Below are 27500 nucleotides of genomic sequence, written 5' to 3' on the forward strand. Positions count from 1 at the left end.
AATATAATCATATTGTCAGCGAAGAGAAAGCAGCCTAATTTGGTGCATTTTCATTAAATTCTGACGATGTATAAGTGGAAATAATATTAATACAAGGTGCTTTGTATTTGCTCCCTTCCTTATAAGAAGTTACACCTTCCATATTCAGTTGAAAAGTCGAGCATTACGTTAAATTTGGCTTACCTTTTGTTTCCAATACGTAGAATGATTGTTTGCATACTTTTATAGATGTTCGAGATAGTGAGCTTAAAATTCACACCTTGAACGAGCTTCAGCCTCTGGCTCTCCTATAAAAAAAAAAATTATAATAATATTCACTGGAAGAGAAATTCTTATTATTTCCAAAGCGTTTTTGCTGTATTAAATATCAGAAGGCTCCTCCGCTAGCTACCAGGCCGGGAAACCAGGAAAGGTTATTCCTCGGTCCAGTCCATGTCATGTCGTTTCCCTTCCGCATGAATTTTGGGCCAAGTTGATCGAAGACAAAGGAGAGAATTTAGTGAAGAGAGGAGTAGAGGAGGTCTTGGAGTTGTGAGAATGAATTGTCAGTACAAGAGAGAGAGAGAGAGAGAGAGAGAGAGAGAGGGGGAGTACATTGAGTGGAACAGCTTTAAAAAAAAAAAAAAACTTCTGGCTTGATATCAAGTAATACGCAACTGAAGAATTCATTCCTAATAGGGTAACTTAAATTTTGATAGATAAGACATTATATGAGAGTGGAGACTATTTTGTTCATAACAGACTCTGAATCCGTGTTCTAGGTTCTCGAAAAAAAAACTTATCTACAATTGTAGTTCAGTAAAATGTAATTCCAAATAAATTTCCATTTAACAGTCCCACGGACACTAATAGTGATTCAAAGATCACAGGGAAAACTGAAAATTAAATGAAGATTGAAGGGAATAAAAGAAACAGCACTGTGGTGACACGGACAATAGGTTTATCAGGCAGATTGTCGGTATCTTCATCGTCGTTCTAAAGAGAAGTTCCAGAGAAGTAAAACTGGAAGCTACTCCTATAGGCTCCAAATATTTGCACAGATTTTTTTTTTTATATTTTTAGAAGACCAAGCCATTCGTGCTTCATTGCCATCTCAAATTTATTCAAGAAGAAAGATTATTACCGTTCTTCCAAATCAACCAAACTGCCACTATTTAACTAATATGTGGCCATATAATAAGCAAGCAAAACATGCCCCGAAGTTTATTCGACGCAATAGAATTTTCTGTACAGCCGCTACAGCATATAATAAAGACCGCCGAAAATGGATCTATCTTTCGGTGGTCTCGATGCTGTATGAGCCGCGCCCCATGAAACTTTAACCACTGCCCGGTGATGGCCTATCTCTATATATATATATATTTATATATATATATATATATATATATATATATTATATATATATATATATATATATATATATATTTTTATATATATATATATATATATATATATATAAGTATATATAAATATATTATATATATATATATATATATCATATATGAAGGAAAATGGTACAATGATTACAAAGGTGATTATTGCATTAACTAAGAAAACCCTCAGGCCTGAATTTAAGGTTTTAGAACCTTTATAAGAGTGAATTCTTAATTCACCTCCACTTTCAGATGGTAGAATTCAACGATATTTTCTAATCTCTCTTTTTAAGATACAGTTGTCGTAGGTACCTAAAGAAACTGATATGTGGTATTTACTCAGTACCATATTACTCTCTCCGACGAAATGGCGTTTAGTATCCATTTCAGGGACCGCGAGTCATCATTTTTCTCAGATATCTTTCAAACTAATCATTTAATCGAAACAGTACTTTGATACATTGTACAAGACACCCCCTGCTAATTTTTGGTAACATAGTGTACTGTCAAATCGTGTTAGGTAAGGCGTTTACTCTGAATTTTTAAAGGCAAAGTCGCATAAGTCAGCAGGCCTAAACTACACAATCGAACGTCCGCTATCCTCCATAGACAGGAAAGCGGAGGCGGAGATGGGAAAGCCAGGAAAGTGGGTTGAGGGAGGGATGAGGAGGGAAAGGGAAAGGGAGGGATGGGATGGGGATAAAATGACGTTCGAATGCATAGTTTGGCGATGCTTGGCAACACCATGCAATTCAAGAGTAAACGCCTTAACTAAAACCATTTGACAATGCACTATATTACCAAAAATTAGCGGGAGGTATCATGTACACTGTGTCAAAGTACCATTTCGATCAAATAATTAGTTTGAAAGATATTTGAGAAAAATTATGACTCGTGGTCCCTGAAATGAAGAGGTAATTTACGCACCAACACGGTCTGCTACGAATAAAGCCTACACCGATGAATGTCTATCAGACAATCCAAAAATCTCTGTTTATTATACTCATCCAGACATTTACAAGTTACCCATATACGTAACAGTATCTGTAGAGACACGATGTCACACGCTATCCATCTTAAGACGAAAGGTATGAAATCAGTTCAAAACGAGATTAGGGAAATATTCCTATTTTCCTGATGAGAAAACACGGTGACTGAGTCTTGAAAATCGCGAACTGCTTGATTACTCTGCGTTCTTTCCATAAGCATTTCTGGGGATCCGGAAAAGCCGATACTGAATTTACTTAAATTTCTGAATACTGCTGGCCATTCTCATTGGTGTTCTCAAATGCAGAATAGGATTGTTTTAAGAAATCTGTTTTTCATATATATAAAAAATTATTATGCAATACTCATTTTATATTTTGATTAAAAAATTACAATTCTCATCATACGGTTATTCTAAACATTCTTTTATTTAATGGGTTTGTTTACAATCAACAGAACATTCTGGGTTCCTATTTTACAAATAATACAGAACCATCAATACAAATAATGCATAACCATTACTACATTACTGGCAAAGAGAATACATTTCTACTCGATGAATGGACACAGGTAACTCTTTTTGAAAATTTTTAACCTGATAACCTTGGCTGCGTTGCCATTGTAGGAGAGAGAGAGAGAGAGAGAGAGAGAGAGAGAGAGAGAAAGAGAGAGAGAGAGATGCTGATAATACTGTGAACCTTTAAGACTAACATTTCTCTTTTCGAAAGCTGATCGAAAGTTTTCTTATCATAATACATAACGGGCTTACATTGCATTCAGGATATATAAATTATATGATAACTATCGCTGGCTGTACAGTTCTGGCTGAGGTTCAGTAAAGCGATATAAAAATCGTGTTTTTTTTTTTTTTTTTACCAGTAAAATAAAGTTGCTCTTTCAGCAGCCATCACCTCTGCACTTTTGGTTTTTGAGAAAAAAATTAAAACTTGATATACAAGAAAAGAAAAGAATTGAAGAGTAACCTTGCTGGTGCGGATCCTCTTTCTGTCAGAATCTTTTTGTTATGTCTCCATTATTCTATAAATCGCCCTTTCTTTCTTATATAAAATTAACGAAATTAAACAGAAGAATTAATGAATTAGTGAAAGCTAAAAGAAGAAAAATGTCCAAATCTTGATCAAACGAGAAAGGCAGCCACGACCACCAACTATTAAAAAAGATGTCACCGGTCAGATGTAGCTGCATGGGCATTAGAAGACCACCACACGAAGTAACCTACTTTCTCAGTTAGTTCAACAGAATACCCATAGACAAGAGACGGTATGACTGTCTTTTGCCGGAGAGAAAGATGGTCTTTAGGAGGGTTAGGATGTTAATTGGACCCTTTAAACGAACCCTTTTCCAACCGGAAACAAAAGACGCTGAAACCGATGCTTGTAACGAAAGTTTATGTAAATTTATTTACTTTTTAGCTTATGTCAGCAATTATATTTTACTAAACTTTGCTCTTTTTAAGTGTGCATACCATTCTTACAAAACCACCAGCTAAATGTGTAAATTCCACACCGTTACTGACGTTTCCACCTCATATCCTGGCCCTATTTACTAAAGACCTTTATATAAAAAAAAAAAAAACTTTCAGATCAAATTTTTATTTTGAGGAATGATCGACAACGGCTGCGCCAACACTACCATTTCCTATCTCCCCCATCCTCAACACAAAACCTTCGCCCCTCCTAACCAGGAGAATAATGGGAAGAGAATTGCTTGGTGGATCCTCAAGCATATCCATGGTACATCGACCCACATCTTCATGAATCTTGGATGGAGTTGAGAGCAAACCTGGGGAGAAGACGAGCAAGGGAGAGGAAAATTGCCTTGAGGGGGGATTCAGTACGTGTAACAGACACAGAAGTCGTACTGCTTGCGTCGCAGCGCAGATTCTTAAGAGGAATGACGTTTGTTTTTCTTACTGTAGTTGACCACTTCATTTATGATGCAGTTAACATGCCATACCAACCGAAACTTTTTAAGGTTTCGTGGACACTCGTATTGTATATTACACAAGCAAAAATTATCACTCCATTGGAGGGTTCGGATTCCACAATAAGCTGTAGGTCCCGTTGCTGGGTAACCAATTGGTTTTTAGCCACGTAAAATAGGTCTAATCCTTCTGGCCAGCCCTAGGAGAGCTGTTAATCAACTCAGTGGTCTGGGTAAACTAAGATATAATTAAATTTGGACACTATCAAGTGAAGTGATAAAATAAAGCTTAAGAACTGTCAATAGAGTAGAAAGAAGCTTTGGAATCTCTTTGTAACTTAGTATGATAAGAGGATAAGGAATAGAGAGATGTAAACCAACATTGTTATTGGTACTTAAATGAGGTATATAGTGATTCGTTTTCGTACTGATATAAAAAGAGATATGGTTGTTGGCGTCTCAAAACATCATTGCAGTAAAACAATGACTGCTAATTGTGAGAAAAGGAAATGTTTCCCTATCATTGTAGATCAATATATAACATTGTAGATCCAACTGATATTACATTCAGTAGGGCCTTTCTTAATGATGTGGAGTGGACAATTAATGATGAACGCATTCACACACACACACACACACACACACACACACACATATATATATATATATATATATATATATATATATATATATATATATATATATATATATATATATATATATAGAGAGAGAGAGAGAGAGAGAGAGAGAGAGAGAGAGAGAGAGAGAGAGAGAGAGAGAGAGAACTTGTGGTAACATTGCAAAAAGTTTTCATTGATATACCTAATTGACGCTGGCTGTCACTTATATTAATTTTAAAACCTGTATTGAAGAATAAATACTCAAAGCAGACGAAATTAAATGGCATCAAGGTTTAAGAACATAGGTTCTGTGGTGGCCAGTAGATAAAATATAGGAAACAAAGATCCGAATAAACTTGGAAAACGTACCTGAATGCAAGATATGCTGAGCTCCCCTGACGACATTACGGTACCGGTAACGAGGGGATTTGAATAGTTTAGAGTAGAGAAGGGAGTTAGGGTTTTAATTTGGACAGGATCACATTACTTTCAGTTTAACCAAAGCACTTCGCATTGGGGTTAAGACACAATGAGCGAAATATTCAAGAGAATAAAGCTGTGAGTTGTATAGATAGAGGGCCTTAGCTCTTTCACTGGAGAACTGAGGGAGTTTCTTGAGAAATAAAGACCACCAAGAAGAAATGCAAAACGGTTGTAAGTCCTGACTAGTGTCAGCTTTATTGATAAATAAGCATCTTCCAAGGATAGATAAAAAGTGGTTGAAATTCATGATGTATATGTCATCAGGATAGTACTTGCAAACATACAAACGGTTTGATAATCAAGTATTTGCAACTGCCAGGTGTTTATGGCTGGAGTCATACCGTCATTAGTGACAGGTCAAATTTCACAAATCTCCGGAGCTTGCTTCCCTTTTCCCCGTCTTTCAAGTACCTATCCTAAAATTTATACTTCTCTCATAAATTTATTTGTTTTGAGATTAATTGATCAATTCTATACTTGCCAAGACTAATTTTCATGTTCTCACAGAGACTTTCTTTTCTAAAATTAGGCTCAGTGACGTTTCTTTCCAGTGCATTATTAAATGAAATGTCTTTTTCGTTCTTGCTTAGTTGATTGTACAATTGTTTTGTTAAACATCTATATAAATTTCATTGCTGACCTTTTTTTTTCAATTTGCCAGATGTTAAAATAGCCTGACTCTGTATTTGACAGTGCGTTACAAGCGGCAAAAAAAGAAATTTTGTGTTAGAAAAAAATAGAAACTTATGACACGAAAAGCCTGCTTGCACTTCCATATTATAATGATTTCAAAGATGTTCCCCATCTCCTTAAGAATTTTGGAGTTAATGTACCATTTCAGAACAATGAAACAATACTAAAGATGTGTGCACCAGACCCCATGTAACTCTTGTGATAACTTTTACACTGGTCAAACTGGAAGAAAATTAGAAAAGAGAATAGAACAATATAAATGGTGTGTAAGAAATGCACAGGTGGAAAGTAGTTTTATACAACTTAGTGGAAACAACCGTACAATCAGCAGAGTAGGAACAAAACAGACAGTTTATTCTAATAATTCACTGGAAAGACACATAACTGGGTCTTGGTTTATATAAAGAAGTTTAGTTAAGATCATGAATATTAGTCATAGCATGCATAGACTTAATCCATGAGTCTCAAGTGGACTCCCGGAGGATTTGTAAAATTTTACCTGTTACTATTGAGGGTATGACTCTGCCTACAAAAACTTGTCAGGTATAAATACGTGGTTTCCAACCGTTTTTATGCTCTATATCAGGGGTTCTTAACCTTTCGATGATTCCAGACCCCCAATGGATTGTCGAATATGGTCCCATACCCCCTTCACTTGACTGTCGAAATAATTATCACCAATCCTATTATTTGCCAGTATGTCTTCCAAATATGTCAATAGCTTGAATTTCCTGTACTGTAGATATGGATTGCCAAACAGAAAACACCTAATTCAATATTCTACCTAAGTATAAATTAATACATTAAATAAAATAAATACCAGTACCCAAAGATCGAGTCCCATACCCACAGTATTTGGTTCCCATACCCCCAAGGGGTATGGATACCCCCGGTTAAGAACCCCTGCTCTATATACTGTCCTGCTAGCATCTCTATTACTAATTTCTACTGCTTTTTATCGGTCCTGGTAATATGGCTTAATTAGCAATAAGGCTGACACCGGTCAGGATTTGCAACAACTTTTCATTTCTTCCTGTGGTGTTTGGTGCATCAAATACGTTGTAAGAGTGATATATATATATATATATATATATATATATATATATATATATATATATATATATATATATATATATATATATATATATATATATATATATATATATATATATATATATATATATATATATATATATATATATATATATATATATATATATATATATATATATATATATATATATATATATATATATATACAAATGAGCGTGGGTATGGGTGTTGGTGTGTGTGTATGTCTTTGTTAGGGGATATAGCTTTGATATCTTTCTATTGGATGAAGAAGAATTCGGAAACTTTCTTTTATTATATCGTTTATTCCTGTTATAGTCTTACTCCTCTTTGGCTCGTTCATTTCTGACCATTTCACTTTGATATATCAATTTTTTTCTACTAATAAAAGCAATTTAGTTCTATCTTTCCAGTTTATTATTTCTGATTTCATTTAAGTTTTATTTCTTATACCGTTCACCTGGATTTGCATCAAATTCCTACCCCATATCTTCACTCCCCGTTCTTTATCCTCCCATTCATTCAACTTTTATCTGGACTACAGCATCTCTCCCGTTTGCTTAATACTGTCAGATCTGAAACCCTTTCTTCGTCTTTTCCTGCTTTGTTTCCTTTTCATTCCCTTTTCCTTCTGGTCGTATCCTACCTTGTTTTCCTGATTCTCTTAGAACACATCAGTCTGAATGAATTTTCTTCCTTTGTGTGGAATTTTGTGGCAGTCATATTCAACTTTCTATTATACTGTTTTGAGGTTGATTCTTTAACAAAGTTGTTTTCTTTGGATCTTTACATTTGATTCTGTTTTGTGATGAATGCTGAGGTTTTTCTCTTCAGCAATTTCAATGCCAACTTTCATAAAGGTAACTCTCTCTCTCTCTCTCTCTCTCTCTCTCTCTCTCTCTCTCTCTCTCTTACAATGTTTTGTGATAAATGGAAAATGATAATGTAGCATAAACCTTAAGATAAATGGAAAGTGGAGAGATGATAGTCAATATACCTTCTTATAAGGTTGAAAAAACAGGTTGATTAAGAATTAACGCAAGAACTGAGGTAAAATAAAAATAAAATATATGAAGTTGAAACAAGAGGAAATAAAATAAAGGAAAAACTAGAAAAGAGACGCACTAAATGAAAAACTCGCTTTATAGGAGTCAGTTAAATCGAAACACTTGAAAAAAACGGAGACTATAAAGAGGGATGAAATGGAATAAAAAACTTTCTGCTGTGGATGAAATTTTTTTTTATTATAATTATTACGTTGGTAGTTCATTTGTACGTATACTTCACGTTAAATACCTTTATCATTATTATTATTATTATTATTATTATTATTACATTACATTTTGAAAACCATTAGCCGATAAGGCACGAGATTAAAATCAAACAAAGGAAAAAATATTTTACATCAATGGTTATTAACAAAAATTTACTGGATGTTAAATGGAAATATGGTAACAGGCACCGGCACATGGAGGAAACATTAATTTTGTCCAAGGGGCTTATATAAGGCCCACGGGGGAGAGTTCTTTCACCTGCCCTGGTGAGGAAGGACAGCTGTACAGCTAAATTAAATATTAGACTGCTTGTATATTAGTACTTTTTATCAGGTCTTAAGACCCAATAAAGTATTTTACCAATAATTATACTTCTCTGTTTTTCTATATATGCATACTATAAGCATCTTATATGAATAAAGTTTTGAAACTCAAGTTAGAGAAACATATCAAAAGTGATTATTACCTCATTTTTTTAAAGTAATTTCTATAATCTTTATATGTTCTCTATTGTTCTGATATGAGACATAAATAGAAAATCATAAAATATCTGTCTTGAGTGATACAAAGTTAAAAAATAAGTGATATGTAAGAGTTAAAATGTCGTTTTAACTTATCAAACAGAAATTGAGAAAATAATTATATATTATATATAAAATATTTTATGATACATATAATTAACCTGTAATAGTTTTTATTTTCTTCACTTATTTTCCGTCGAGAGTTTTTTTCATTAACATAGAGAATCAGCCAGCCTCCCTGTCTCATAAAAAAAAAACATACCATGTGTATAATATCTCCGCTCCCTCTTGCAAAATAGGTATCTAATTTTTTCCCTAACTAATCATAAAATACAAAAAAATCAGGGAAAAAGAGACTATATTTTTTTTTTAAAGAGAGAGAGAGAGAGAATCACTGAATAACTTCTAAGGTGTTTATAAACTGAATTTTTCCTGTACACCAAATAAAGATCTTTTTATTTGATTAATTGAATACCTCAAGTGTTATTATTATTATTATTATTATTATTATTATTATTATTATTATTATTATTATTATTATTATTATTATTATTATTATTATTATTATTATTATTATTATTATTATATCTGTGTAAGCAAAATTATTTAGAATATAAACTAAGAAACTTATATAGTAAATATGTAAGTATATACATAAGGATCATATATTAAAATCACACGAAAAAAATGTAAGTTTCCCGGTTGTAAAAATAAAAATAGAAATAAAAAAAATACCAGGTATTAAGGAGAGAGTTCTTATGAAAATTAGTAGGTTAATTTATTATTTACCGTATAATAAATAAACATCATATACGTCATATTCCTTCCACGATTAATTTTTTTCATTACACCTTCGCTTTCTCATTTCATATCCTTTCTTTATATTAATTTTCCATCCTTGAATTTTAGACATGAGACACTTTTGTCTCAGACGCACTCATTCACCATACTTAGTGATTTCACGAATACCAGTTGTAGCATAGGTAAAAATATCTAACTGTATTTTTATGATATACATTACGTATAAAACATAAAAATTATATATATATATATATATATATATATATATATATATATATATATATATATATATATATATATATATATATATATATATATATATATATATATATATAAGTGTGTGTGTGCGTGTGTGTGTATAACTGACTCACGAAAACATGGAACGTAATGAATATATAAATAAAGATCAAATCCACGAAGGAAACGGAAACACTGGAGTACTGCGAGGCCTTTCGACTCTGTCGTCCTTTACTTAGCAGACTGAAGAAATATAAAAGTACGTATACAAAGAAAACTCATATAAATGACAGATGGGATTACAAAGAAGAACATGTACCTGGAATCCAACACAATTGAAGAATTAGTAAACTGCCAAAACAGAGTTAAATATTTAAGAGGTTTTACAAAAGATTAAGATCAACCGTTCAGAAGTAGGGACAGGACAATTAAAAGATTATACTAGGGGGTGACTGACCACCAAAAAATATTAGTACAACAAAATAATTCACTTTTTTTTTTTTTTACGATAACAATTTTTGCAAGATGAACATTTTACAAATAAAAATTATATTAAACATACGAATACATAAATAAATATATATAAGGTAACTAATTTGTAATTAAGTCAGTGATTTTATCTTTTAGGTCATTCTTGAACATTTTTCTAATACAGGGGTCCAAATAATACATGCCAGGTTAAGGTTAAAATTACAGTTGAAAGTAAACTGGATTATAGAGGACTCCAACAGATTTCTTGAAGAGAAATCTTTCGATCTGGCAATCACTGAACTTTCAGTCCAATTTATCCTATGAGAGTTTTCACTTAAATGAATGAGTATAGCACTGGATGTTTGTCCAGTTTTGACTGAATACTTATGTTGCTTAATACGTACATCTAAGTCATTGCTAGACCATTGGATGTTTGTCCAGTTTTGATTGAACACTTATGTTGTTTAATACATTCATCTAAATCTTTGCTAGATTGGCCAATATAAAAAGAGGGGCAGTTAAGACATGGAATTTTATATACTCGTATTATGCTGCTGTTTTTTTTAGGGCTATTTTTTTTATTAGCAATCCTATAATAACACAGGTTTTCAAAACCACTAAAATAAGGTAATCTAACCAACCCAGCACTGCCCGGGAAAACTCTGAATGACAACCGATAAGCTCTCTCTCTCTCTCTCTCTCTCTCTCTCTCTCTCTCTCTCTCTCTCTCTCTCTCTCTCTCTCCAAGTTTCCCTCACTCTTTCCCTCTTTCTCCTACCTAACACCCCCTCTACTCTCTCCTCACTTTTTCTCCCCTCTTACTCTCTCTCTCCCCAACTCTTTCCATTTTTCTCTCTCACTAACACCCCTCCCCCTCTCTCTCTCTCTCTCTCTCTCTATTTTCTGTTGTTAAGATGGTTGCTTCAATTACATTGCCCAGCATTTTCGACATTTTATGTTTTAACTCTTCTCACCCCCTATTAATATCGGGGCTGAACTTGTACTAAATCGGCATCGGGAGTGTCTCTATTCAACTCAGTAACCTCAAACACTATGGATTAGATACTAATATCTATCATTTTTGACATTTTATTTTACACCCCTTCTCACCCCCTTATTATCGGGGCTGAACTTGGACTTAAAGGGCACCAAGAGTGCCACTATTCATCTCAGCTACTTCGGTTATTTTTATATGTCACCTTCCTCCCAACCCCACCCCCTTTGGTGCCAGTGATGTCTTGACACCACAGTATTTTTTTCCAGATAGTAAATCATATGTATACAGACATGAGCTATGATAAACCCACAGAGTTTATTTAGTTACTAAGTCTATGGGCAGAGTCAACCCGTTTCGGGGAAGCCCTTCCCACCCCCACCCCCTCTGGTGTCCTTTGGTGCTAGTGATGTCTTATCCCCACAGTATTCTTTTCTAGAGAGTAAGTCATATTTATACCAAGTTTGGTTGAAATTGCTGAATGCATTTCAGAGTTAAGCTAGAACAACATACACATGTATATATATATATATATATATATATATATATATATATATATATATATATATATATATATATATATATATATATATATATATATATATATATATATATATATATATATATATATATATATATATATATATATATATATATATATATATATATATATATATATATATATATATATATATATATATATATATATATATATATATATATATATATATATATATATATATATATATATATATATATATATATATATATATATATATATATATATATATATATATATATATATATATATATATATATATATATATTTATATAAATATATATATATATATATATATATATATATATATATATATATATATATATATATATATATATATATATATATATATATATATATTATATATTCATTTATATATATATATATATATATATATATATATATATATATATATATATATATATATATATATATATATATATATATATATATATATATATATATATATATATATATATATATATATATATATATATATATATATATATATATATATATATATATATATATATATATATATATATATATATATATACATATATATATATATATATATACATATATATATATACATATATATATATCATATATATATATATATACAATATATATATATATATATATATATATATATATACATATATATATATATATATATATATATATATATATATATATATATATATATATATATATATATATATATATATATATATATATATATATATATATATACATACATACATTACATACAATTGAGCAGAGTTCTCTCTTACATAAATTTGTATTGTAGGCTCTCCCCTTTGTGGCACTGACCTTTTTGATGGTAACTTTTTCATAGTTCTTTACTTCTGTTTTCAATCTTTCTTCAAAAACTCTGTATAAGAACACATACTTGTGGTGTGGCTTCCGTTTATTTTAAGTGCCACGGTCTGTTTTGCCTGTGTTTCAGGCTTTTTCAAGCAAGAACTAATACACAGGAGCATCCTCCGTTCTATTTATACCTCTAACGTAATGGCAGTATATAGTCCGGCTGTCGAAGGATTAAACCTGGTTTTAACCTCTTAAGTTTATTTTTTGCTGATTCTGCTTGTTTAGATTATCAGTTTTAAGAAATGCTTTACTGGACAGCTGTTAGGATTGAGCATTGCATGATATAAAAAAAATAAATATTTCAACCTTTTCATCACAAAGCATTTTTCGTGATATTCGGAAAAAGCTTTTTCAAATCGCTATCACCCCCTTATTTTTTTAAGATGGAAAGCTCTTTCTGGTCTCATTTGAAAGCTAAAGGACTATAATTTATGATATGAAAAAGGTACGGAATTGGCATGAGAGTTGGTCGAAACAACAGAAAGATTTCACGTTTCAGACGTGAATTATGTCATAATTTTTTTTATGGTGTTAATTTTTTAAAATTTGATTCAACATCATTGCCAGCCTTCAGTCTACGTCCAGGGGCACCAACTTGGAAGGACTGGCTGACAACAACCCCACCCACTTTTTTTTTAAGGGAGTGTGAGATCTAGCCCTTCACCGATGCTTAAGGGCCTCTGCTCTTCCACTGTCACGATGCAAGAATCGTTCCAGGCTCTTTCAAACTGTAAACAACAATGTTTCAACATCAGCAACTGAAATATGGGAAATGAATATAAAAAGAAACTCTCACAACACTACAACACATTTATTCACAACCATACTTACAAAGAAAACGAAATGTTTGCCCTTTGCTCTCACTTAACGTAACACTAAACAAAATAAATCTAAGCAGTTGTAGATAAGGGGAACAGGTTGCTAGGTAGAGCAATCTTAATATTTGAATGTTGAATTGGTGAGTTATCCTTTCGTGGCTGGGGTTTCGGCTGAAGAGATGATGCCGTCACGATGACCTCAGACTTGAAGACGTCACAGATGGTTGGCTGGGAACTCAGCAGAGATATTGCTGGTACGATGACCACGGACTCGTAGACGTCACTAAAAGGATGTCTTTAAGATGAGGCAGCAAATGCTGTTTCATCAAGAATTCGGAGATGGTGCAAATGGAGGGCAGGAAGGGCTGAAGACTTGTCCTCGCTACGGGCAGGAAGGGCTTAGCGACTACTCCTCTTTTAGTTCCTCATTGGATGGGTAGGTAACGTTCTCAGCTACCACTCTGCTGGTCCCGCGTTCGATTCTCCTACCGGCCAATGAAGAATTAGAGGAATTTATTTCTAGTGATAGAAATTCATTTCTCGTTATAACATGGTTCAGATTCCACCATAAGCTGTAGGTCCCGTTGCTAGGTGACCAATTGGTTCTTAGCCGCGTAAAATAAATCTAGTCCTTCAGGCCAGCCCTAGGAGAGCTGTTAATCAACTCAGTGGTCTGGTTAAACTAAGGTATACTTAACTTTTTCCGAACAAGCACGAAGGGCTGACTACTTTTCTTCGTTTCTGTATGTAAGCTCGCTGCTTCACCTCGTCTCGAACATGGAGGGCTTAGGGGCTTTTCATCACAAGCAGGAATGGCTGGCTGCTTCTCTCCGTTTCGGACAGGACAAGATTTTATGGAGAAGAGTCAGGGAAGTCCGAAGGCGATACTCCCATCGGAACCTTGCTTTGTCCGACCTCTGAGTACTGCCTCTGTCTCTGTCTGTCTATATTTCTGTCTTGGAAAGTCTCCTCTGGAAGCTTATATACCCCTGTATCAGCGGAGCTAATGACGACAATCGTTATTCCCATATAATGAGTATTTTTTTAATTTTTTACACAATGATTGGTTCCTAATATCCGCCCATTTCCGGTCACGCTATAGACGATTCCAGATCAAATTCTACTTGACCACGACGAGCCGATAACAGGAACTGACTGGTGAGCAAAGGCAGGAAGCAGTCACGTCTAGGAAAAGAGACATTTCTTTTTCAATATATTTCATCATTATTGTATCTACCCATGATATCCACTGGTGATAAAGTAGACAATATGTTCATGAAATGTTTTACTTTCTTTGAACAACTAAAAATAAAAAGTACTTGGTAAATACATAAACATAAAATTTATCATTATTATTGCTTTTAAGGGAGAGTGAGCTCTAACCCTTTCACCGATGATTGAGGGCCTCTGCTCTTCCATAGATAATAATGTAGACAATGTAGACAATATTTTCACGAAAATGTTTTACTTTTTTTTAACAACTAAAAATACATTACCCTTGGTAAATATGAAAATATAAATGTCAAATAAATAAACTGCTTATTTTATTAAAGTAGTGTCCTTATTTATCAATTTCATTCTGAAAAATTTTGTTTTAAGGAAAATATCCTTTTATGTTACCTTTCTTAAACAAAATATTGTAAACTTGCATATTTTATAATGATTCAGACGTAAAGCTATTCACAGTAACACAAAGTTTAGAACGTTTTTTTTTTTATAAAAAAAAACTTACAAGAAGTTATATTTCATCCTCCTTATCATCTGACACATTATTATGGTCATTACAACATGGAAAAGCTTTATGACATGAACAAAAGATTGTGCATGATAATTTGCTACGGTTACATAATTTTGAAGTTTTGCAGGAGTTTCCACTTTTGCAGGTGCACTTGATCATCTTCAGAATCCTCTATGGCGCAATTTTTATATTTGTGGGTATAGGTATGAGTGACTTTGTCTTGTCTTTTATCTTGTTTTGGTGGATGAAACTGAAGTGCATTCTTCCAAATGTACGTCTGCAGGTGAGCACGCTTCATATTCTCAACAAATTGCAGTCATGATTGTGTCAGGGTGTGCAGGTTTCATATCAAAAAGTGGGAGGTAAACAGCTTTAGTGTTGGGATGAAGAGGTTCTCCTTGCTCACGACACAAATGCGTTTTATATCCATGAAACTCGGGACACCCTTCACCCATCGTGACATCTTTCAAGAAGGATATAACACATGTCTTTGCTTTTTGGTTAGCTACAGCTGTATGTGAAAGCAATTTTAGTGATGGAGCCTGTTTTGTTTAGAAAATGGGGTGGAATAGCAGGTTTACTTGGGCCGTTGTACCTGATTGCTTCAAACTCATAATCAATTTCCTTTGTCATCATCGTCTTCTGTAGGCGTGGTATAACTTCCTCAACATGTGACATTCATTATCTGGTTGCGTTATGAGCATTGCCAAAGAATGTGTTGATCTTTTGCCATTTTGAGATGCTATATCAGCATCAAAGTTGTCTACTTAGAAATTGATGTCAGTTCACTATTTCTGGCAGCAGGTGTAGCTGCGGATCTCCCAAAACGCAATAACTCGTCATAAGTGCACGTTACACAAAATGCTTTCATTATTATGACTGCATTTTTTTATCTTGTAAAAAGACAGCTAATCCAATCTGAACAGGTGTTTCAAGGTTTGTTAATGCCGATGTAATGGTATTGCCTATTAGAAGTGTAGGTAGAGAATTGTTCAGTTTTGGGGACAGCTTACCAAGAAGCTCAAGGACAGTGTTGCACACATGTCTGGAAACTTTGTCTCAGTCTAAGTCTGTGCTGTAGATTCCTCTTTCGAGATCAAGTTGTTTGGTCTCAAGACAAATCTGGGTCTTCACCACGATTAAAGCCATATCCATGCCATCGTCTTGTGGATCTGAAATAATGTGTAGTGTTTTCTCAGCCTCAGAGTGAAAGGCGATTACTGTGGCTAATCCTGGTGAAGATAAAACCAATAGATCTTTACCAAAATACACAGAAAGTCTACGTGCAAGCATTTGTTGAGAGAGCACACAGACACCATTTTCTAAATATAAGTTGTACAGATCAACTGAATTCTAAATATGTGTCTTGTCAGCTCGTAGAACCTTGATAAAGCCTTCCGAACCGTCAACAGGCATAGCATTATCTCCTTCTGCAGATTGTGTTGTTTTTCCTGCTGCATTTACGGATCTTGATGGCATAAAATTTGTGCGGCAGTTTACATGGTAGCGAGCATCAGCCGCATGTAAATCGCCTACTGCCCCTCCCACTTTAACCATAGCTTCACTTGCCCATGTATCATTTCGTTATTTAAATTTTTTTTTCTAAAATTTCTTCCTTTAGAAGTGGTTTGTCTTCTTTTTTCGTCACTTGACTGCAGACGTACGCTGATCTCCAGCGCGATGGATTGTTTGGATCTTTTTCAACTTTACATTCGGCACCACAGAGCATGCAGTTCTGTAGGAATTTAAATCTAGTCACTTCCGAAGGGCTTTTTCTCGGTGGTTCAATTGCTGTGTTAGCCTTTTTCTCTGAATGCTGGCGTTTCAGTGCCTTTTCAAGTTCCTTTGGATGAAGATATTTTACAGCACATCCCTTGTGAGCTTTGAGTACAAGTCCCTTATTTTCATCATGCTGTAACTGGAGTCTAATATGTAGATCATCTTTATAAAGTTTGCTACTTCTGATAATGTTTTCAGTACGTTTTGCTTTGACATTTATCAGTCTTTTGGTTTTGTCACTACAGTTATACTTCCAGTGAAAATAGCACTCGTCTTCCATGATACGTGAAATATGGTAAAGAAAATTTCTATGAAAGCTCCTAGTGCCTAAGTGGGTCATGGCTGCACTGTCCACACACATTTTGCTTCATTTAAGACCTATAAGGGGGGAACAACAATTAGAAATATGACAAATATAAGGTCAATTATACAATGATAATTTTCTTCACAAAATTCTTCATAATTTTTATATTTTGTGTCATAACTCAAATTGCTCAATACTGACAGTTGTTCAGTAAAATTAGATGTTTAATATAAGGTATGAGCAACATAAACTCGGTGGAAAAAACTTAAGACGTCAAAACAAAGTTCACCTTTGCTACAGCTTTATTTACAATGTTTAATTTACAAGGGGTTAGTTAGTTATTTACATAATATTTACATATGGTATTGCATAGTGTGACTACATTACTGTATTAGTTTTACTGATTTCTTCGTTTGTAGTGTTTGAGCGTGGCTCCATTTGACGGTGACCTTGACCCCGAATCCTGCTTCTTGGGCGGTTGGATGGCAAAGCTCTGTCCCTTTCTACTTAAATATTTAAATTCGGTTTGCTTGTTACTATACATACTGCTTCTGTTATTGTTATGTTCCGATATGAATTGCATCTGTATTTTATTGTAGTGTTGTTTATCAAGTCTTGTAAAACGATGGTTTCTAGTCATGTTTGTCTGTGCATGTTGGAAGGTGGCTCCTGTGTTTCTGTGTGACAGTATTCTTCGTCTGAGAGTATATATATATATATATATATATATATATATATATATATATATATATATATATATATATATATATATATATATATATATATATATATATATATATATATATATATATATATATATATATATATATATATATATATATATATATATATATATATATGTAGGTGTTTGAAATTAGCCCCCCTTCTACAGCATAAACTAAAATTGATATGGACAAAAACAAAAGTAATTCAGAACAAGTATTTATTTAAGTTTCTCTCCGAGTATTTGATATTTTGTGTGGCCTCCATCTGCCTGTACCACAGCCTGCTTTCTTCAGGGGTATGATTTCAGCATATCGAAAAAAAGCTGAGACTCAAACTCCATTTCCCTGAGAACTTCGGTCACCTCTCTTCGCAGGCCGTCGAGGCTTGGTATACCATCATAGTTCACAGTGCGTGCTTCAACACGATCCTTTAAGATACTACCAATGTTTTCACACACATTAAGGTCAGGGGAGCTACCTGGAAATTCACTTGACGAGAAGAAATCAATACCACAGTTTTGAAGCAGCTCCTGTGTCTGAAGAGCCTTGAAACATGGTGCCTTATCATACAAAAATGTGACTTCTTCAACAGATAACACATTTTCAGGATCTGTGAGGAAAGGAAATACTGCACTAGTAAGCACAGTTTCACTGAAGTATTCGCCATTCCATAACTGAACTTTTTCTTTGATGATCCACATTAACCATTTGGCTGTGAAACAGAGAAAAATTCCCAAACATTCAGGAAATTTCACAACTTGGCGATAGCGCATGTCATCGCTGAAATCATCCAACTTTGCTGCCCATATGTCACTTTTATGATATGGTTTCCTGACTGTCTAAATGAAGAATTCATCTGATGCATCAACATGGAGAATGTCAGCTTCATCCCAATCCTTAAGAAATGAACCACAAAACTATGCACGGTCTTCTCTCTGTTGCTGAGTGATGCTGGGTTTGCTGATAACATGAAATGGCTTGATACCAGATTTTTTCAACTCCCGATATACAGCACTATAACTTCTCTTCTTTCCCCTTTTTGTTTCTAGTTCAAGCACAATTTTACATAAAGACTTTCTTGGTCTACCCACTGCATCAGCTATGATGTCTTTTGACTCCTGAGAAAGGACTTTAGGCCTTCCAAGATTCTCACTCTTTTCGTGATAACAGTTATGTGGATTTTTTTCCAGTTTCTTTTAACAAAGGATTCATCTCTTTTAATGTATCTAGCTATCCGGGAACATGAAATGAAGGATGCGCCAGCATCCCTGACCTCTCTGAAGGTTATAGCCTGGATTCGATCAATTCATCTGATTTCCTCCGAGTCGTTAGCCATGGCTGTATCTAATTCCGTCACCAATTCTGAAAATACAAGAAGTGGAAAATGACAAATTGCCTAATAGAAACTTAAAATAATGTACTTGGAGATAGGCTATAGCAGAAAACTTCATAATTTCCCATTTGTCCTGTGGAGGGCGGCCTCTAATTTCGAAAGAGTTGGTGAATTTATATATATATATATATATATATATATATATATATATATATATATATATATATATATATATATATATATATATATATATATACATATATATATATATATATATATATATATATATATATATATATATATATATATATATATATATATATATATATATATATATATATATATATATATATATATATATATATATATATATATATATATATATATATATATATATATATGTATATATATATATATATATATATATATATATATATATATATATATATATATATATATATATATATATATATATATATATATATATATATATAGTATACAGTATATATATATATATATATATATATATATATATATATATATATATATATATATATATATATATATATATATATATATATATATATATATATATATATATATATATATATATATATATATATATATATATATATATATATATATATATATATATATATATATATATATATATATATATATATATATATATATATATATATATATATATATATATATATATATATATATATATATATATATATATATATATATATATATATATATATATATATATATATATATATATATATATATATATATATATATATATATATATATATATATATATATATATACAGAGAGAGAGAGAGAGAGTGATGCAACAACACGCCCAAGGGAAAAAATTGACTCCTGAAAACAAGACGTTTTTGTTTGCTACTGCACATAATATCTAATGACCACCAAAAACTCGAATTCTGTCGTTTCAGGTCTGGATTTATTTTCCTACAAACAGTGTAATTTGATTATCACAAAAATGTGGTGGAAGATGAGAGTTTGTCTTTTTCATTGTAAAAATGAAATTAGATTTCGTTTGACAAGAATTCGTGGTTGGCATTCTTTTTCTCCAATTAATTTTACTTCATCCCATTAGAACGCAGTACTAAACAACTGAATTAAGAACCTATGATGGATGCAACGATAGTTAATTCCTCAAGCATTTTCTTTAATTATGTTACTTATTTTAAATCAGGTGTTTTCTAATGGTGGCCATCAGAAATGACTACTTTTACAGTTTCATAGATGTTATATTCAAATATATTTTAGGGTAATGCAATTTCATTCCGAAGTTCTTTTGGTATACTTTTTTTTAAAGCTAGTTCTGTTGGGTTTCAAAGCTATCGTTATATGCGATCTATCCGTCATATATTCTTTCCATATATCACTATTTTTTTTTACCAAACATTCTCACAGGAATGTTCCATTTAAGTTTTAACAAACAGGAATTTATGCAAGTGGTATATATGAAAAATAAGTTGGAAGTTTGTCTAAAAACACCGATTTTTACTGGTCTGAAATTAAACATTTCAATGAGAAATCAGTGAATTCATTTGGTACATCTATAGCCAATGAATAGTATATAAGTGAGGCATCCTGTACCTTGAATCTTGTATATTTCGACTCCTGATTGTCCCTGGACTGAGATGACAATTGAAATGACCTGAATCTTGGGCCACTGATCAAAGTTCAAGGAGGTGTATTTCCCACTCACAGTACTGGTCAGAAGTCACAACCAAATTGGCTGAAATCCTTTTGTTATTTTGTGAATTCCTCCCCTTATGCACATAGGCACACACATGTACTGTATGTGTGTGTGTATATATATATATATATATATATATATATATATATATATATATATATATATATATATATATATATATATATATCTATATATAATCTAAGAAGCCATGCACAGCGTGTCTCCCCCCACCTAATTTACCCTTTGTTTATTGAGAACCACATAGCCGATTGTATTTGACCTAGAAATCAGAGCACGGTTATCAACATTTCGATCTGTCCTTCTTTTTCACTGGAACAGATATTGAGATGACATGGATAAAAAGGGGCAAGAGAGGGCACTACACGCCAATCCCTCAAGAAGCTTAGCCCAACTAAGCTTCTTAAAACGGCATTTCTAAAGTCAGATTAAGCTGCTGAATCGTCTCACCTCTGCAGGAAGCCTTGGAAGAGGCCACCGAATTGCTGAACACCTGGCAAGTGACTCATAGTTTGCACATGGCTCCTACCCTTGGCCGCGTGCCTTGAAAGGAAGAGACCACAGTAACCAGTGGAGCAGTTAGTTAGTAGCGTGAGTAGGAGCCATGCAGTAGCAGTTGTAGGGGGACAGCCATACACGCAGGCGAGCGGTACCTTTGCTGAGAGACCATTCATTTCCCCCGTCCGACTCCAGACTCCAGTCATCCTCGAGGGACAGCGTGCATCGCCGGTGATCGCCCCTCGTCCTTCTTCGTCAGAGACCCGCTTCCCTAAGGTAAAGTGCGAGTGAAGACTTTTCAGTCACGACAGTTTGCCCTTTAGAAAGTTTGGAGTACCAGCATTTCACTTCTGTCCTTGTGCCAGTTTATCCAGGGCCATTTCCAATGTCCTGTGTTCGAGTGTAAAGTGATCATTCATTCCTCAAGTCTTTGGCACCCTCAGTGCAAACTCGAGTCATATTCGGTGTTATATTGTTCCTTTACTGACGTGTAATATGTAAATCTCTCTTGCAGAGGGACCTATTAGCAGTGGACTCATCTTGGATTGTGCCTTGCCTTTAGTCAAGACTCCAGTAGAAGGATCTTCAGGCGTTGCAAGCCCTTTATCAATTTACTTATCCATTTTCCCTTCAAATGCCTTCTTTTGTTAATATAATTCCTTAATTTATCCCAAGTGTTTATGTAACATTTCCTTATGAAGTAGAGCCTTCAGCTCCTATATTCTCCCCTTTTCCTTATTTTTACGATTTCCATTTACGCAAGTCAGAACTCAAATGCCAATTAAATAAATGTATATATATATATATATATATATATATATAAATATATATATATATATATATATATATATATATATATATATATATATATATATATATATATATATACATACATAGATATACATACATATTTACTACTGACAATCCTGGTGCTGCCCAGGAAAACTCTGAATGACAGTCCATTATTTACCTTAGAAAGGAAATAACATCTATTGTGGTTTTGGTTAACATGGTTATTTAAAACAATGAACTCTAGACAGATTTATTAAACACAGAAAATAAAGCATTTTCAATGATAGTACATACTTTACACGACAAAAGAATTGAAAGGAGATGCTAGGAAATTTTCCTAAGTGTGGTTGCAATTCCAGTTACGATACTTGGCCCGACACTGAGCTAGTCACACGTCGGCCTGCCGCTGCTGCTGCAGAGCCCCCTCGCTAGTTTGCACGGTTGATACAAAAGTCTACGAACCTACAGTACATTCCTTATACTCTGTATTTCACACCGGTCCAAAATGTTATCCCACGTCTGGGTCTTTTCGGGACCCGCAGTAAATAAGGTACACCAGAAGGGAATTATGGGTTTGAAACCTATACATACATATATATATATATATATATATATATATATATATATATATATATATATATATATATATATTTTATATTATTTTTTTTTGCATTCAAGATGTAGTTCAGAAGGTGTATCCTCCTGGTCAGACCCTTTTTTTTTTTTTGAGATGGTATCGCTAATCTCTTCCTCCACAGATAATCATGAGGCTGCTGAGAATCTTAATTCTTCTCACCCTGGTACCAGTACTTGTAATGCAAAACTGCCTCCCTTAGGTGGCCCAAGGAATCTGGGAACGGCGTTGTCTACAAATCTAAATTCCAAGGAGGCGTAAAAGCCTTTAGTTGTACAGGAAGTTACGTTAGACATAGGTGACTGGTGGAATACTGGGGACTCTCTCCAGTGCTTGAGGGATCTTGTCTTGTGATGCCAAATGAAGAAGTATGCCAGTCTGTGTAATCATTTTATCTCCATTTCCTCTGATCTATGAAATTTATTTGTTAATTTTCTTTTTTATTGTTTTTTTTATTTGCTGTATTCTACTGTACTTGTCAGTAATTTTGACTGTAGTTCCATTGCAAAAATAGTTTACCCCGTATGAAAACTAAAAGTTAATGCTTGGAAACAGATAAGTGAAAACTTAGGCCTTAAAGATAAGAACAAGTAGAATAAATAATGCAAATGTTGCTTGGAATTAATAGATAATAAACGTGTGTTGCTCTTTCTGGATATTACAAAAATAAAGACTACCTCAAGAGCATGAAACGTCACTTGTACATGCAATGTTCGTTGAGCGGCTCTCTTCGTCACTTGAATGATTTATTTCAAAGATGTGAGACCACAAACTCTAAATCATTAACAGAGCTTGCCGTGAGTTTCGTTCCCATCTATCTGTACATCGATTCCCCTTGATTTAAACTGTATCATGTTACGCTTTCCGATGACCAAGTAACTTCACTGCCTCCTAGTAGAGGTCACCTTCCGCTCGCTCACAGGTACGCGCAAAATCACATACATTTATAATCATCTAGCTGGTCTAAAGTTTTCCTCGTTCACATATAAGACATTCATCCACATTTCAATAGGAAATGTTTCTTCTCAGGGTAAAAAAAAAAAAAAAAACTTATCACATCTGGGTTGAACTTTAAAGGGGAGTCAAAGTATGTAGGTTAGCAGAATCAGGCTTCACAACATATAAAAAATGTAAGCTTTTCAAAGGAATACTAGAAAAGATGAATGCCTGCGTCTTAGGAGCATTTACTCCCTAGACGAATACGGATAAACTTCTGCATGTATTTATTTTCTACATCTGTGTGCAAGTTTTTTCCATGTAAATTTACATTAATGAAGAAAACAATATGTTTTTCACTGTGAATGGTTAAATGAAGTGGCCATAGCGTATTAAGAGAACATGAATGTCAAAGAATAGTTAGCAATTAATTTTAACACGAAAAAATATGTAAAGGATTTAATTCTCCTATAAATAAAGGGATAATATATATATATATATATATATATATATATATATATATATATATATAGTATATAATATATATATATAGGGGATATTATATATATATAATATACACACATATTGTAATCATTAGACAGGGGATTTTTATTCATAATTAAACAGATAATCATTAATATATATATATATATATGTGTGTGTGTGTGTGTGTGTGTGTGTGTGTGTGTGTGTATGTGTGTGTGTGTTTGATTTTAGATCACGGAAAAGTTACAGCCACACAGGAAAAGTGAAACAATTGAGATGCTAAGTATTTTCGTCTCATTACCAAGACATGGTCAAAGCAACTAAAGATATACAGAGACAAGGGCCTACATATATGGTGGGTATAAGTCATAAGGTAATACAAAAAGATTGGGAGGTCACAGAATGGTCAACGGATTAACAACGAAATCTTCTTATTGGTAATCATCTTTATTCTGTGTTTTCAATCCTTCTGGAACATATGTTTTATTACCGGGCCAAAAGAAAATAATTCTTGGCTTGAATTTAGGTTCTTCTGCCCATTCAACTGAATCCTAACGGATCACAACAAGTTCCTGGAAATAGATGCATTATTTCGTAATATTACTCTGCTTTGCGTCCAATTTATATAACATTGGTTTGTTTTATTTCTCCTTTATTGCAAAAAAAAAAAAAAAAATAAATAAAATAAAAAAAAATTGATTTAGGACATGCGATACATTTTCCTCTTTGTACAGAGGACTGAGGAATCTCTAGTGTTACACAAGCTCGCATTAGATACGAATATACAACATCTTTCGCTAGTTATTATATTGTTAAGAATGAAAGAAACTCCTTGTCAAACAAAATACAAATACAAATTAGTAGTCTAGGAAAGAATGGGCTTACTGTATATATCCCTGATCAAAAAATGAGGTTTATCTGCCTTTCTTTGCTCAGGTAATTGATTCAATTGTTTCCTTTGGGAGGAAATGTAATCGCATTTGGATGTGAATGTGTGCCTTGAATTTTTAATGGATTCAGGTCTCCTTAAATCCTTATAGTTCTTCGACACTGACTCGTTTTTTTAACCTTTCTATAATAGGACACATTCTTTTCTTCCTTCCATACCATAATTAATAAAGACCGACATTCGTTGCCAATAAATATTTCAAAATGGAACTCAAAAGGTAAAAAAAAAAATTTACAACGTCTGCTCACAAAAGAGGAGACTGCTTCGGGATACGCCGTACTAGAATTAAAATTAACTGAGTCTGCCTAGGGTAGAATGGTTGTGTATACACATGCAGAACACACACACACACACACACACACACACACACACACACACACACACACACACATTTATATATATATATATATATTATATATATATATAACAAAACAATTATACGTTATATATTATATATATATATATAAATATATATATATATATATTATTATATATATGATATATATATACCTTTAACCTTCTATGGAAGAACTTTTGGACTCAGAAAATTTTCCTTCATCCCTTTGATTTGTTTTGTCGTGTAAGTATGTACTATCACTGAAAATACTTTATTTTTCCTTTGATTAATAATTCTGTCTTGAATTCATTATTTTAAATAAACATGATATATACATGTATACATATATCCTGGCACCTATCTGATTAAAATGGTGAGAGAGAGAGAGAGAGAGAGAGAGAGAGAGAGAGAGAGAGAGAGAGAGAGAGAGAGAAATGATTGACTTCAGTGGCAAACATTCTCAGGTTTTTCTAAGTATGATTTGGTGTTTAACCCCATTCATAAATGGAATTTATTAATGAGAAGAGAGAGAGAGAGAGAGAGAGAGAGAGAGAGAGAGAGAGAGAGAGAAGAGAGAAATTTGACTTGCAGTGGCAAACATTCTCAGGTTTTTAAGTATGAAGTGTTTAACCCCATTCATAAAACATTTATTAAAGAGCAGAGAGAGAGTTTCCAGATTGTGCATTATATTTACTTGAACAGTTAAAAACTTTACAGATAAATTCCGCTCCAGATTGTTTGAGTGATGCCTTAAGCGACAGAGAAAGAGAAAAGGGATAGAACGTTTGGTAGAGGGAGTATGGTGAAGTTTGTGTGCGTGGTGGCGGTATTGCCTAACTACACGAAAATTAATTTCAGACCTCATTTAAACCGATCTTATAAGGAGTACGTCACCGTAACGTCAAGAAGCAGTCGCTATAATGATTTCCGAAGGTAAAAACGAAGAAGAAACGAACGAATTAATGAGAAAATTCACATTTGAACGAACAAAACAGGAAATATCATGCATCTTGACGTTGGTCTTAGCCAGCAGCTACTTAAGATACAGTGTCCGTTGGTTATATAAGTATTAAATTATTATCATAATTGTAATTTTAGACACCAAAAAAAGAACTGCAATTGTTTTCGGTTTCCTGTACGCGTTAACGAACGCATTTCAGTTTCCTTTGACATTTCTGAGGGAGAGTGTAGGCCGAAGTCTGAATGGTCTACTATCGAGATTGTTGATAAATGGCGATTTTTTAGTCGATTAAGTACTGAGGTATGATGATGGTAATACCTGAAGGTACTTAAGAATTGTTATTTTATTGGCAAGGTATAATTAAGATACATTTGGCTTAAGATGAACACTGAAAAAAAAAATGTTATGTTTGCGTGAGTAATTTTTTAATGAGTGGGTTAGTTTTATCACAGAAGCATTCAATCTGCTAATACGCATGCTCATATGGTGATGGATTTGTTTCGCCTCTCCAAAGTTGTGCTCACAACTA

The sequence above is a fragment of the Macrobrachium rosenbergii genome, chromosome 2, assembly GCF_040412425.1.
Source record: "Macrobrachium rosenbergii isolate ZJJX-2024 chromosome 2, ASM4041242v1, whole genome shotgun sequence".
Classification (NCBI taxonomy): Eukaryota; Metazoa; Arthropoda; class Malacostraca; order Decapoda; family Palaemonidae; genus Macrobrachium; species Macrobrachium rosenbergii.